The sequence below is a fragment of the Octopus bimaculoides genome, chromosome 3, assembly GCF_001194135.2.
Source record: "Octopus bimaculoides isolate UCB-OBI-ISO-001 chromosome 3, ASM119413v2, whole genome shotgun sequence".
NCBI classification, from domain to species: Eukaryota; Metazoa; Mollusca; class Cephalopoda; order Octopoda; family Octopodidae; genus Octopus; species Octopus bimaculoides.
Genome location: NC_068983.1, coordinates 2,067,893 through 2,083,506, shown reverse-complemented (window position 1 = coordinate 2,083,506; position 15,614 = coordinate 2,067,893). Strand labels below are relative to the sequence as shown.

The following is a 15,614-nucleotide window of genomic DNA, read 5'->3' as shown; positions in this document are numbered from 1 at the left end:
TTCCTACTGACCTCCTTCACAGTTTCTTTTCTCACCTCTTCTCTCTTCTTTTTCTGCTTCTCTGGCGGAGAACTCATTCCTCCTCTCCTCCTTCTTTTCTTTTTAACCATAGTGAATCCATTCTCCGCTTCTTTTTCTGTTGTTTCTTTTTCTGTTGCCTTGCCCTGTACTACCTGATCCACCCTCTCTTGTCTCTCCTCCTGTTCTGTTTGTGGCTTTCTTTGGGTGCACCATGACTTCATGTGGCCCCTTTCTCCACGTGTGAAACACACTACCGCCCTACGCTCCACAGTAAATCTCAGTCTCAGATCTTCTGGCCGCACAATCTCATCCACCACACTGTTCAAGTCCTCCGTTGTTGCCTGAATCGTTAATTGGATACCATATCCCCAGTAATCAACCTTCTTGGTCCTTGTAGCCTTCAGAATCTTCCCGTCTTTCATATTATATATTATGGCTGTCATCAGCCCATTCTTCTTGGGCCTGCCTCCGGCTCCTTCTCCATTTTTCCAAAATGGGAAACAAAACAATTAACGAATCAACAACGGCAACAATTCAATAGACTCACGCAATTACTTCCCTGAGACGGGATACCTATTTCGTTATTGCCCACAAGGGGCTAAACAGAGGGAACAAACAAGTCCAGACGAACGGATTAAGTCGATTACATCGACCCCAGTGCGTAACTGGTACTTAATTTATCGACCCCGAAAGGATAAAAGGCAAAGTCGACCTCGGCGGAATTTGAACCCAGAACGTAACGGCAGACGAAATACCGCTAAGCATTTCGCCCGGCGTGCTAACGATTCTGCCAGTCCCCACCACCACCTTTCTAACACCATAATAGTGTAGCTTTGATCCACGGTAAGGAGATATTATAACATGTAATATGGCAATGGATGATCAGAAAACGCTTTGTACTGGATTAATGGTTATCTCTATCATTATTTAACTTATTAATCGTTATTTGTCTCTCTAGGTTCGACGCATTTATAACTAGTCAATCCTATTAACTCTAGGTCAATCCTCTACCAATTACTGACAGTTTTTTTTAATATTTACATTTGCTAATGTATCAAAATATTTATCATGAAATCTGTTGATAATAAACTCATGTTGTATTATAGCTTCCAAATATTGCCGGAGTTGATGGCTGCTTTTATTTTAACAATAACGAAAAATAATTACCACTCAATCAATCAACACTCACACTTGACTTTTTATAGTTGCAACATTTTACTATTAAAGACAAAAATATATTCTGCTAAAAGAGAAGAACGTTACATCAGCAGAATCGTTAGAAACGTTGAAACTATTCTTTGAACGTGGAGTGCAATTACTTACGTTCTCAGTTCAAATCTAGCTTCGCTTCATTTTTTCAGATGTCGACAAAATGAAGTACAATGTGATGTCAATTTCCGCGCTCACATTTCGTCTCGCATTAGAAACAGTTATTACGTGAAATACAGACTAAAATTTCGGAAACGAGTTGAAGTTGCCATCACAGTTTCAATTTACGGCTAGTTCAACTGGAGATTAATTAAACGGTAAGCCACAACATCAGGCAAAGGCAACCATTATAAAGCAGGGACCACTACTAAAGAAATGCTACCACCTGCGAAAGCGAAATCATGTATTCGGGGAAGTAGCAAGAGGTATACAAAAATAAGGGTGGCCATGGTTGGCATGTTTCATCGGAGGCTTTTACGTTGAAGACTGACATAATTCATTGCAACGTTGTTTGGGAAATGTAACAATGCCACTATCCCTTTACAGTATACTACATAGTTATGTCCGAGACTTGAGACGTGAGCTGTAAATGTGTTTAACACACACAAAAAAAAATCAAGGTAACGTAGGTACTCCTCATTAGTTTATTAATTAAGGTCATCTGACGGGTGTGTAATATATTTGGTTCCCTTTTATCTTATCCACGTCTCTTTCTAATCTTAGTATTTTTCTAATTAAGCTTTACATTCTTTTCTGACCATGCACGTTGTATATTTCAATATCTCCTCGCTTTATGTTAGCCTTTACATATTTACATAAACCACTGAACAATTAGGTCCTAAAATATCCGACAAAAAACTTGTCCCTGCATTGTGTCACGTCTACAGTCGTTCTCTTAAAATGGAATATTACATCCTTCATTTATAACTGCTGGTTTATTCTATTTTCGTCTATTGTATTCATTGAAAGTTTAGTTTAATCAGATTTTAAATTCAAATTAGATGTAACAAAATGGTATACCTGTCAACGATTCCTCTATGTTGTATTCTTTATGTTTTATGCACCTTTTCTTCCCACATGATTGCTCTCCATTTACCTATGATATCTATAACTGATTATGCATAGTAGCTATAATATAACCAGTTAAGGCAGCGAGCTGGCAGAAATTTTATGCTTAGCAGAATTTCGTCTGTCTTTACGTTTTGAGTTTAAATTTCGCCGCGGTCGATTTGCCTTTTATACTTTCGAGAGTGTCAATAAATTAAGTACCAGTTGCGTACTGGATGAATCTAATCGACTGGCTCCCCTCCCCCAAAATTCCAAGCCTTGTGGCTTGAGTAGAAAAGAATATAACCAGTTGCTTATAATATGTATAACATAACGATTTCAAAATTTTGCCACAAGGGCAGCTTGAGGAAGGGGATTAAGTCAATCCCAGTGTTTCATTGGTAATTAATTTATGGACCCCGAAAGGCAAAGTCGACCTGGGCTGAAGTTGAACTGAGAACAAGGCATTGGGCGAAATACAACTAAGCATTTTGCCCAGTTGCCCAATTCGTCGCCTCGTATACGATAACAAGATATTTATGCCGCTACTTTGCTCATGGATGCTGCGTAAAGAATCAATGTTTGTGGATCTTTCGCAAATTTATTTCCAAGATAAACCATATTTGTTATTTACTTCTTCCAGCTAAATACATTTATGACTTTCCGTTTCAATAATGGACTCTCCCAGTGTTTACTGCCATGTTGCAATCCATTTTTTCTTATCTTCTAAAATATTCTCTTTTTTTATAAGTTTTACACGTGTTTTTCATCCCAGCAGCTACTCGTTGTGAATGTTTTATACAAAGCTGATAACCCTGGTCGGATTCCACTCTTGCATTTTTTTCACAGATTACCAGTTTTAGATATTACCGCCATTATTCTTCTCTTACTGAAGCGTTCATCTATTGACTCTGTTTCGACACTGAAACTGGGAATGGTTTTATTCTTTAAGCCATTATGACAACAGCTAATCATAACATAAGTTTTCCAGATATCGGTAGGTTAAAAAATGTCGTTCTACACAACTATATTGCTATGTTCGTTCTACAGAACTATATTGCTATGTTCGTTCTACAGAACTACATTGCTATGTTCGTTCTACAGAACTACATTGCTATGTTCGTTCTACAGAACTACATTGCTATGTTCGTTCTAAATGTTTAAACAAGATATCTTCTCGTTCATCAGCACATATTTTGACTCGAGTCCTTCCAAAGGTTTTTAGAAATCATATGACTTGCTTGCATTATATTCTCATGAATACAAGGAACAGATTCCATTTATTTAGATGCCATTCTGAGAATCCCTCTACCGTTTACGTAATATATTTCGGTGTAGTTCAGTATTCTATTTCGTTTTCTTAACGTTTCTCTTAATATAAAATTATTGAAATATATAATTTCGCTTCTCTTTTAGCACTGATTTAATTCTTGCATCTTCAATATTTATCCCTTTATTCAGAGACCTGTAAATACGACGGCTGTGGCCTGGGTAAAACGTGATGCTAAATGTGCTGTGTAGTATCCGTTGTTGTTTGTGATTTGCTGTGGAAATATTGGGATCCCAGTCAGATGTAATCCATTATGAATCTACTGTATTATCTGTAGACAATTCTGATCCTGTCTTTCTGTAAGTATACCTGTGCATTGCTTTACTTTTCTATGTTCAGTGTTCTTCATGTGATGTATTTTTTTTCGATATGTGGTTGATAACGTCTAATATGTTCATCTTATAGGTCGGCGAGCTGGCCGAATCGTTAGCACGCCGGGCGGACGAAATGCTTAGCAGTATTTCGTCTGCCGTTATGTTCTGAGTTCAAATTCCACCGAGGTCGGCTTTGCCTTTCATCTTTTCCGGGCCGATTAAATAAGACTCAGTTACGCACTGGGGTCTATATAATCGACTTAATCCCTTTGTTCTCTCTGTTTAGCCACCTGTGGGCAATAAGGAAATAAATATATTCATCTTATATGATTAGTATGTTTAGGTTGTTCACTGGTATTTACTTAACATTTTGAAGAATAATTATAGGATTGTAATTTCAGTAAGTATAATTCTATTACTCTTGAATTCATAACCGCCAGGGAGAGATACCATTTTTGTTTAGAAGCCTCTGTAAATGTTTGTATTTTCTCTCTACCCTATACAAAGTTTATTTTAATGTTTTTCATGGCTTTTTTTCCTGCGTTTCACCTAATCCGAATTATTGAGAGACCTAATTTCCTTTCCGTTTCCTTATAACAATTATTTCATATGTACATCTACGATACTCATTCTTTTAATTAAATACATACTTAATTAGTTTGAGTTTGGAGAAAATTTAATTTTCAAGAGTTGAAATAAATTTAGAAAATATAGCAAGCGTATTAACTGAAAAGAAGGCATAAGTAGCGGCTACATTAATTAAACAAGCAGGAAGCATTGTATATTAATATATGCGTTGACAAGAAGTGTTTGGTAAAATTAATTGTATCTTACCGCTGACATTTTGATTCAAGTTTTCGTGTATGTAAAGCATAATGTTTGAGGATATATTTTAAGGTTGATAGCCAAGACGTTGAAGATGTGAGGTCAATCAGGTCTGAAGGTTCTGGGTTCAAATCCATTTAACCTGTCTGTTTTCACTTGATCAAAATGTCCTAAAGGGAAGGACCTGGCATGTTATTCTGCCGAGAGAATCGAACGTGCGAAGACCGTACGAGTCATAAATAAAATGAAGAAAACTTCACTGAAATAAATCTTTCTTGTCGTATAATCTGATCCTTGTAAGACCATCTGAGATAAAATGCCATTCGGGGTCACGAATGAAAAGTTTTTCCTCGTGGAACGAATTAATACAGACGTAAAGTTAATTAATGGAGACAGACGGAGAATTAAATAACAAACACGATGCGGACACGTCCTTGAATAAGAAAGACAATGTAATACTTGTTTTTGTCTGTTTTTTTTTTGTCTTTATCTTTTGTTTTTACCATCATCATTATCTTTGTCTTTATCATTATTTTGTTATTGTTTTTCTTTGCTATGAAGGGTCAGGCTTCACAAAACGGCACGAAACATTGTTTTTCCCCGTATTCACATGTATTAAGCAAGAGATTACTTGGATTACCTAACCCCACCACATATCTTCCTGTGATTGGAGGTTTTTTTTTCTCGGACATTTTCCCTTCTCCCTATTTTGCCCTGTTTGCTATTTGTAACCATTGTACCATTTAACATCGGTCAAATCAGGAGTAATGTGCACCAGATTGGTAGTTGCGGTGAGACCGGCGAAATCCTAATCACCCATTCCTGATTATCACGCTTTGCAAAAGACCAAAGAAAAGAGAGCGGATTATTGATGTGAGTGGGTGTTAGTCGACACCATTAATCCCAATACTTGACTGGTCAATTATTTGTCGAATCAAAAGTTGAAAGGCACAGTTGAAATCGGGGTGTGTTGAACTCCGAGTAAAAGGCAGACGACATACCACAAAAAGATTGTATTCGACGCGCTAACGATTCTGCTAACACGTCGCCTTAATAGTGATAATAATTCTTATAATTATAGGCGCAATGCCTGAAAGGTTAAGAGTGAAATAGTCGATTACATCGCTCCCAGAGCCTAAATCGTTCTTATTCTGTCGACTCTAATTCGAAACGTAAACCGGAAGAAATGGTTCTTACGATTTTGTCAGCTCGTCACCTTAGTAATAGTAAGAAGAACGATAAATGCCTTGACACAGTACGAGGCAGTGGTTCCCATGGCTTTTGATCTTAACTGATTGGAACTGTTATCATGTACATGTTTTCTATCGGTATAAAAGATTTGTTACAGGAAATATTCTACTCAATGCCACATATCTGCTTAACTGTTTGACCATAGCCAGTTGAGCATGTACTTTGGTGGCTGACGATATGTGTATCACTGAACACGAGCAGAAGTAGTGGGTGAGCATCATAGCCATGTTTTGAGAGAAATTCTTTGGGGTTTGAATTCTCCATTTCTGTAAACGTGGGTGTTTAGTTCAACATCCTTAAACCTTATTCAGGGAACGTTTGACTGGGATGTGCTACTCGACTTGAAGATTCTAACTGGGCCCACCTGTAAGGTCATGCGCTGTTTATCTTGATATAAGATCCCCATGTCGTGCACAAATGGTTGTGGTGCATGTGCTTGGTGTACTCTTATCAGACGGGTAGTCATGATGGGTATAATGGGCTTCGTATATTTGTACCCCAGTGTCATTTTGATGGCATGCACTGCTCTCTCACTCAATAATAATAATAATAATAATAATAGCAAATGAAAATGACCTAATATGCAGTGCAACCTCTATTGCTGAAGAGCATAAAGAAAGACTGTAAAGACCCACGACAGAAAAAGGCCAATATAAATGAGACTGGAAGATAATATTAACGATTCTCTCAAATTGCCATGGCAGTAATGAAAAGTCAATCTGATTATTTCATGACAAGATGACGAATGAGAAATTTATGCTTCAATAGCAGTCATCAGAACAGAAGCTGTCCTACTTTGAAACCAGTGGACGGACGCACGCCTACCCACTGTCTCTTTCATACATACATACATATATGCAAACATCCATCCACATACGTGTGTGTGTGTGGGATATATATATATATATATATATATATATATATCACATGAATAACAGTTAGTAACCGAATTTAATAGAGCACCTTATATATCGAGGGAAATGTCATTTAAATTGTCCTTTTATTATATTATTGTATGTTTTAATTATCCAAACTCATTACATCTTCATAACTTTACCATCATTATCTTAACTAAATCAAGTAATGATTGTTTTCTGAAAATATCTTATAATATCAGCTTCTATATAAAACAGTGGTCATGAGAACCCCTGAAATGCCATTCACTTGACTCCAGTACGTCTTCATCCTACTGGTCACTATCGAAATGTGTTCAGAACCTTTTCATGGCACTTATCAGACTTGAACTCACACACACGTTTCTCCACTACCTTACAAGGCTCACCAATAATCAACGGGTTTCATTGCTTCTTCATAATCCTCCCTCTTTTACAAGACTTAAACACGATTAACATGTCATTGCTTTTTCACATCTAACACAATATTTCTTGAATAACATTTACAATGTTTCCCGAAGGTGTACCGCCGTCAAAAATCGTTTGGTCCCAGATTAAAATCATGGTATTCTAGTTTTGGCGGTGATTTATTTTACTTCTAATTTTTCCATTATTTTAGGAAGACACTTGCAATAAAATCATTGAGTATTTTTCAGCATTTTTTAAATACAAATTCTACACGTTGCTATGGGAATATTTTTGTTAGTTCAGCCTGTTAGAATCATTTTGAAATGCCTAAAACCACAAATTAGTTTTGTTTTTGTTCATATTTTGTTATTGGTCACTTATTGTTTTCTAGTTTAAGAGAGACAATCCTCTGTATAAGTCGTCAATATAATATTTCATCCTTTATATGACGTATTGTAAATCGAGATACTATTTTTATATTGTTTTTCTCGTTTTTATTTTCTGTCTGGTCCTGGTAATTAACTCTCAGCTGAGAAATTACAACGATAAGTCATTACTTAAGCCATCAGAATATTGACATCTAATAACTAATGTTTGCCATTTCGCTGCTTTATGTATGAATTACAGGCGTCAGTGTTGCTCTTCCTTAACCTTTATCTTTCATTGTCTCTCTTTCAATCTTTCTCGTTCATTAATTCCTTATATTTATCAGTTTCTCTTCGCTCTAATTCTTATATCTCTGTCACTTTACCTAACACGATACAACTGTCTTTTTATTAATTTTCTGCTGTTCGACGTTGTCCTAGCAAACTTTCACAAACGGAATTTCATATTAATTTTTCTGCACCATCGGGGAAATGTATTTAGCGGATTCCCCATCTGTTTATCATCTACCACATACAATTAGATGTCAGTTATATAGAGCTTCTTAATTGCCATCCAATAACATTCAGATCCGAAAAGAGTCTGGTTCAGCATATTGGTTAAAGATGTTAACTCCAGATACTCCACAGAAGTGAACGAGAAGAAAGGGAAAATTATATTTTCTGTAAATGGAATTTATTTTGAGTTTAAATGTTTTCCCAGTGATTAATTTTTGTTCAAAAAGCTTAACATTTGACACCTGTTTAATTAGTGATGATTTAATTAGCAATAACTTGATTAGAAATATCTTACACTGGGATAATGTTTCAAAATGTCTTGTGTTAAACAAACACAAATAAAACCTATGTTGTCTGCTTCTTCTCTTCGTTTTACTCTGTTTTCTTTCTTCTTTTTCTTCGTTTTGCCCTTCTTCCTCAATACGTGATTTTTTTTACTGTGGAATTTCACCTTTTTCTGATAAGCCTCATAATTCTGGTGATAATACATTCCTACAGCCAGGAATGCTTATGTAATAGACCTTTCATTTTACAAGTTGTTGATAATTATTCTTGAAAATTAAGATCCCTTTTAATTCATGGTTATGTCGGTGATATTTTACCTCTGGCACTCTCAGAACAATGTTTGATATATTTGTAAATATTTTTGAATATTTTAAACATGTTTTAACGTAACGTCTGAATTTTCTCTACCTTCGTAGATTCTCAAGTTCGTAATTTGTAATATCACGATTGCAACCGTCGGCATTTCTTCCTATGATATTTTTTGAAGTAGATCTTGTTTTTAAAAATCTTATTTGCGTGTGTTGTTGCTCCATTGTACATTCTTCTTTAAAATCTCCAAGTGCTCTTCCTACTAAAACTGTATTCTGTATTTCTCTCTTCTACTCACTTGTTAAAATGGTTTTCATTCTGTACATTATTTTGTTCAAAGAACTGTTGACGATTTAGCGCGAAAGTTTATTTGCGAATTAGGAAGAATCTCACGATTTGACTGGCCTTTGATTTCGCATTCCTATTTGTCCGAATGAAATTTTGTCTGCTTCATTAATTTTAAAGTATTTGTAAGTCTGGGATTACGAACATTTCCAAGAATAAGATCGTGCATTTTCTATTTTTCCTTTTCTATTTATTCTCGATCTAAAGAATGAAAGAAACTATCAATTTATTATCGTTATTTCGAATATTTAGTGATTTTTTTTTTTCCTCTTAAGTATCTGTAGGCGAGACGTTTTAAAGAAATATTCACTTTTTTGTTGAGGCCATTGCATAAATTAGTTAATTTCTTCTGGTGATATTCTACCATGCCTATGAAGGTCGACCCTGTGATCTTTCTCTTGTTATAACGTAGTTATTACAATTTATCTTTCCCTCGTCCAAACGTAAGATTCTTTCTATTGATTTTAATCTATTTTGACTTTCGTACTTTTATATTCTCAGATTTCGTCCTACATTATTCTTTAATTAGATTTTTCTGTCATTAAATTGTATTTATATCTTCGCTGCAGCAAATTTGTTTTGGTTTTGGTTAGTAAATATTCCATATTTATTCTGAGTTTGTTGTATTTAGTTACTTCTTTAATTTAGCTCTGGTTCACCACAGTTTTATTAGATTCCACCTATTATTTAATTCAAGACATTTACTCGTTTATAATATCCTACTGATTATTAAGAAATGCTACCGTATGATGGACTCCCATTTCGCCTTCGGTGCATTATTCTTCAGCAAAGTGCTCAATGTCATGCTACTGAATATTTAATATTTCCATCATCGAACTCTACACCACAAACGTTCAGTCCCACCATCTCCAACGCTATCTACAGATAGTCGTCGTAGATCTCGCAAACATCGACATGAAGTCACTCTTTATCTTGCGACGCCCAACATCAAGATCGAATTGTCAAATCCATCCGTGCCTCCATCTACAGAGATTGAAATCTTTTTAACATAGTTGCTAATTTCTTCAATTTGCCTCTTTTTTACGTGTCTCTTTACTAACCAATGCAAATTAATTTACCCAATAAATTCTAATTGGAAATATTAATGGAAGTTTTAACAATTCATTTTCTTTCTCATTGAAGAATATAGTTTTATTCTTCCAACCAGTCTGACCAGCATTGTTTTCTGAATTACCAGAAGATTTACTGTGTACATTCCTTGCTGTGCCATATATTAGCTAACAGCTTACCTATTTCTTCCTATAAAGTTTTTCCTCCGGCGTTAGCAACATTTTGACAACTGGGATTGTTATGACGTGTACAAACGACTAACTTTACTTTTATAAACCTCCGTCATATATTTCGGGTCTAAACTTTACGTTAAACCCCTTTTTTCAGTAAGGTTGCATATGGATGCATCAGACAGAATGACCTTTATCAAATCAGGTGTACCCATATCTAGTTGGCTGTTTCAGCAAATATCAAAGACAAGTCCTTTACTATGGAAATATACATATATGATAATGGAATCTCTCAGTCAGATCGCACAAAACTTATATTTTGTTTTGTTGATGCGTTTCTCAAATTTGATCTGTAACACAGTGTGTTTGTATATGACTCACTCTTCATATTATATCTCAGCCACAAGTGATTCACTTTTAACAGGTGTTGTTCGACACAACACTTCATAAATTGCCACTAAGACTTCGGAACTCACTCGCAATCTACCTGTTAACTAGTCACACCCAACGGGTCTTAAAATATCCTAGCGTAGTCAAATAGTAATCTAGTTCTTCTCCGTATCATAAAGACAAACATCATGTAATTTAAAAGAAACCATGAAATTCGCTACCATTGACAGACGTCTCTTACTCTGACCATTTTATTGGCAACTTTCCAGATAAACCATTTCTGAAATCAAATCGCAAAACGAGAATAATCGGTAGCACGCTGGGCAAATGTTGTACGTATTTACGTTTTGAGTTAAAATTCTGCCCATGCTGACTTCGCCAATCATCTATTCAGGGTCGATAAATTAATTAAGACTCAAATACTCGAGTCGATGAGATTTACTTACCCACTACCCCAAAATTGCAGCCCTTGTGCCTGTTTTAGAAATTATTATTAATATTATTTCTCTTTATTACAAGTTTTGTTGGAGGGGCTGGAGTCTTGCATGCGTAGCGAACTTACTACGGTACCATGCTATTCGTTCTTTTCAGCTATCTAATACTTTCCTGATTATTCTGGCAGTGCCAAGGAGACGCACGTTTTGTAACGGTTCTATTCTAACTCCCTTTATATTTCTCTTGATGCTTTCTGATACCTTTCCCAAGAAGCCAGCAATAATTGTCACTATCTTCGCCTTCTTCATTTTCCATAGCCGGGCTATTTCGTACTTGAGTGTTGTACTTATCTATGTTTTTCGCCTTCCTTTTTGACTGCTTACCATATAGCATATGCGGTTCATCTTGTCCACCACAACTACTAGGTCCGGTCTGTTATACTTTAGCACCTGATCTGTTTGGATTGGGAAATCCCAGGGGATTTTGCTAGCCTCCGACTCCGGTATTCTCTAAGGTTTGTCCTCATACCAGGTCTGGTCTCTCTCTAGACCACTTTTCGCAGTTTCTAATGTAGCACTTTCGCTACCTGGTATTGTCGCTTCAACTTGTAGAGCAAGTTTTGGGAAAGTCTAGGAATATCGTTAGTGATATGGGCAATGATTTCGTCCACTCTATTACGGATGTGGCATAGTGGAGACACTTGCTCATCTCCTCAGATGTTGATCTTACAATTCGTAGCCAAAACTTAGTTTTGCGCTGTGAGTATAGTCTTCTTATTATTCGTTTTTCTTCTTTCAAAATTGCGACCGTTTCTTGCCCAGTATCTTCCCGACAATCGGCAAAAGACTCAATCCAAACATGCATAGGCCATTAAAATAAATACAACCAACTGCTCGTTAACAAAGATAGTTACGTGTTTGGTAATCGTTCTCGCAATGACCAATGCGCTTTTCAATGTGTGACTGACATACCACATAAAACATTCTATTTGCACTTCATTCGGCGATGTTAACGTCCAGATTCTTTTTTGATGATTCTTAGTGCATTTACAATTACTGGCTTTGTAACGTCCTTCAAATGCCATATTTCTGCGATTTCCATGAATAAACCATTGCATTCTCTGAACATTTGCTTTATTATTATTATTATTTACTTTTAATCTGCATGTTTGTTACAATCAGTTGCCGAGACACACCCAGCGTCTTAGGGAGAGTGAAAGATAAGAGATGTTACTGTATGACTGAAAGCTTGGGGAGGGGCAGGGGCAGTAGCGAAATATCTTCATGTAATACAACACTTGGATTTCTCTGAGACATAATACTCCTGGGATCTTATCTAGATATTTCTGTCATCGCTTTTTTAAAAATCATATCTACGGCATCTACAATAATAGGATTAGTTCTTGCTTTAAGATGCCACATCTTTTGTATTTCAATTTTCAGGTCCTTAAATTTACTTAGTTTGTCAAATTCCTTGACAGATATATTTTTATCAGTGACTACACTTACATCTATTAGTCTTCAAGTATTTTCTGCTCCGTCTTTAATAATTATGTCTGGTCAATTAGACAGGATCATTTTGTCAGGGTTGACAGGAAAATCCCAGAGAATAGTGACATTTTTTACCTTCAGCACCAGGCTCAGGATGATGTTCATACCAGTAAACAGAACCGCTGATTTTATAATGTTTACATATTTTCCAATGTAAATACTTCCACCCTATCATGGCGAATTTTTTATTCGTTTCGTATCAGCACAGGACATCCCGAAACGAGATGGTCTATTGTTTCGTCAAATGTGTCGCAGAATCTGCATTTAGAGTCAGAACCGTTGTGAAGAACGTTAGCTTGGTAGTATCTGATAAGCAATCTTTAACCTTGTGCCATCAATGTGAACCCTTCAGGCTTTACATTTTCAGCCACTGATGGGCTGTTGTTTGGTCCACTTCAGAATTTCAACTTCGAAGACAATATTGTCCATGCAGGGGTTGTCTCCACCGCTCTCTAATTTGTTTCTACCCGTTATTTTTTGCAGTCTGTTATCCGTTTCGCTTGTTTTGTGGCAATGGTTTCACTTTCGTTATCCAATTCAGGGTTCTTGAGAATTTCTAAGCTTTCTAGACAGTAAAATGTGACTTTTTGCTGGTTTTGATGTTTGTACTAAAGTCGCGGTATCAAATCTTCTCACAAACAGCAATGGTAATACACTTCTCTTGATGTTAACCCTCGCCAAATATTGTTCACCTGAAGTTAACTCTGTATTCTAGTTCTTCATTGATCTGTTGATAAAATTTAAGATGTTATCTGATATGTTCCAAAACCGGGCTTTCCAAAACGCATGCCTGTGTACGCGTCTGTATGGATGGAAGAAGTTAGATGGGTGGATGGATATACGGTGACAGTTAGTGATTATGATCGAAACAGTCTCAATACCTATCATTTTGTTTTGTAGACTAAATGCGAAAAAAAAAAATCTACGTAGGAATTAATAGAAATCTTATATTAGAAATACACATTATGAACGGGCAATGGAAAACAATTTAGAATCACCAAAACACAAAAGATTTGAAGCGCAGACATTGGTACATAAATCACAGCGATACTGATAGCGGTCGCTGAACAAATAAATAACAAACCAATATATTATCGATTAACAAAACTACATCAACGAAAATATGAGCACAATTAACTTTTAGTAAAAAGATGTCCATTAACGGCAAAGAGGAAATAAAATATAAAAAATATCACTGGGCTAAATGAGAAATGTAAACTGTTCGTTTTGTTGTAATGACATTTATCTAAATAGTTAAAGAGCAAACATGGCCACAAAGTTCTAAGCCACAAAATTGAAACTTAGCAACAAAATTGAAGCAACAATGCAAAACGGAAACTACGCTATTATAGACATAAACGCATAAAGAAGACAGATGCAAACATTAATATCTCTACAAGAAATAAACTGATCAATAAAGTTGCAGTCACAAAGGAAACCACTTCAGGAATGCTGATATAAGATCATCTAAACCCAAGGAAGATACAGGGTGTCATAGGAAATAAAATACAAATATCTCAATTGTTAATGAGATCGATAACAAAACACACAAAATTTTTTAAAAAATGTAGTAAAGGGTTAAAAATATCGGAAAAACATTACATAAATGGCGGAAATGAATGAACGATAAAGATGAGAGATCATTGCTGAATCCTAAAGGATATGGCGTTATAAATGGGAGGAAACATATACTTGAGCGGTGTTCGTTCGTTTTCAATCCAAAGCCGGTATCCTAAAACAAGATAAAACAGGCAAAAACTGGCATCCAATTATATATATATATATCCGTTTTTGCCTGTTCAAAATGTAATCAAGTGTATATCGTTGGCGATTTTCTTCCCTCTTCCCTTCCCTTGGACTTTTATTTCTGAAGAAGAGCTTTGCTCGAAACGTTCGATCTTTCCATCCTTTCCCGAACGTCTGATAATACAGTACTTGTACTTCATCCTCACGTTATTGTTTTTCCTTGTTTGTTCTTCTTTGTTTGGATTCACTATATATATATATAATAGAATGCAATGCAACACCAAGATTCAAACAAGTGTTTTCTGAGTGTGAACAAATGTTTGCAACTGATGAATGGTGAACGATGAGAATGTTCAAAGCGGTATTTGTACTGCAGAATTCTGGGAGTAAATGATATCCCGAATATTTACCCACATACAAATGAACAGCTAGATAATATTTAGAATGAGAAGTTCCATCGCTTTCGCTAAACTATCTATCAGTTATTCTAATTGTTTGCATCTTCAAAGAATTACCCAAAGATACGAAATAATTCATGCATGTTTCCTTGAGTTCAAATGAAAATATTCATTTCCATTTCTAAGCTAATATCAAGTAACCCCCCCCCCCATATTCTTACCTAATATATAATAAACCTTCTTCTCGATCGTTGAAAGGAATTGCTCATTCTGGAAAAGATAATATACTTCCAGAACGTGTGAATTGAAATAGGCAAATTTCTTATAAAGGTAATATATTAATAAATCCTCATGTGAAGACGGATACACTGGCAGAGAAATTTTGGTAAAATGGAAACATTGTTTGTTAAAAACTGAGAAGATAGGAGACTTACCTTATAAGCAATTGCTTCAACCATCTCCTGTGTAAATAGAAACCAATTTTAGAGATTGCAACAAATGGGAAAGTCGTGTAAAGAAACAAACCGCAATTAGAACAGTAATAACATGTAATTCATTACTTTCTGGCAAGAACACTCCCGACAAAGAATGGAGCTCACTGGCTACCGACACAAATACCACTGAGCTGGAAACACCCCGCCTGCGTGCACCATTTGTATGCGCGCGTGTGCGTGCGTGCGTGCGTGCGTGCGTGTGTGTGTGTGTGTGTGTGTGTGTGTGTGTGTGTGTGTGTGTG

General features: G+C 35.9%; 1 protein-coding gene and 1 long non-coding RNA gene across 3 annotated transcripts in view; one reads left to right on the top strand and one right to left on the bottom strand.

Annotated features, from left to right (window-relative positions):
- LOC106877248 (neuropeptide S receptor) overlaps window positions 1-15,614 on the bottom strand; it is a 543,162-nt gene that overhangs the window by 99,157 nt on the left and 428,391 nt on the right. Inside the window, exon 4 of the transcript XR_008263601.1 lies at window positions 15,313-15,339. The gene's annotated coding sequence lies outside the window, so the exon portion shown is untranslated. The remainder of the gene's footprint in view (window positions 1-15,312; window positions 15,340-15,614) is intronic.
- Window positions 2,554-15,614, top strand: part of LOC128247254 (uncharacterized) — a 53,574-nt gene continuing 40,513 nt past the window's right edge. The window contains exons 1-2 of one of the 2 annotated variants that reach the window (XR_008263606.1): window positions 2,554-3,274; window positions 3,739-3,906. This is a non-coding gene — a long non-coding RNA (uncharacterized LOC128247254). Of the gene's footprint in view, window positions 3,907-15,614 lie in introns of both variants that reach the window. The other variant, XR_008263605.1, reaches the window with a different exon arrangement.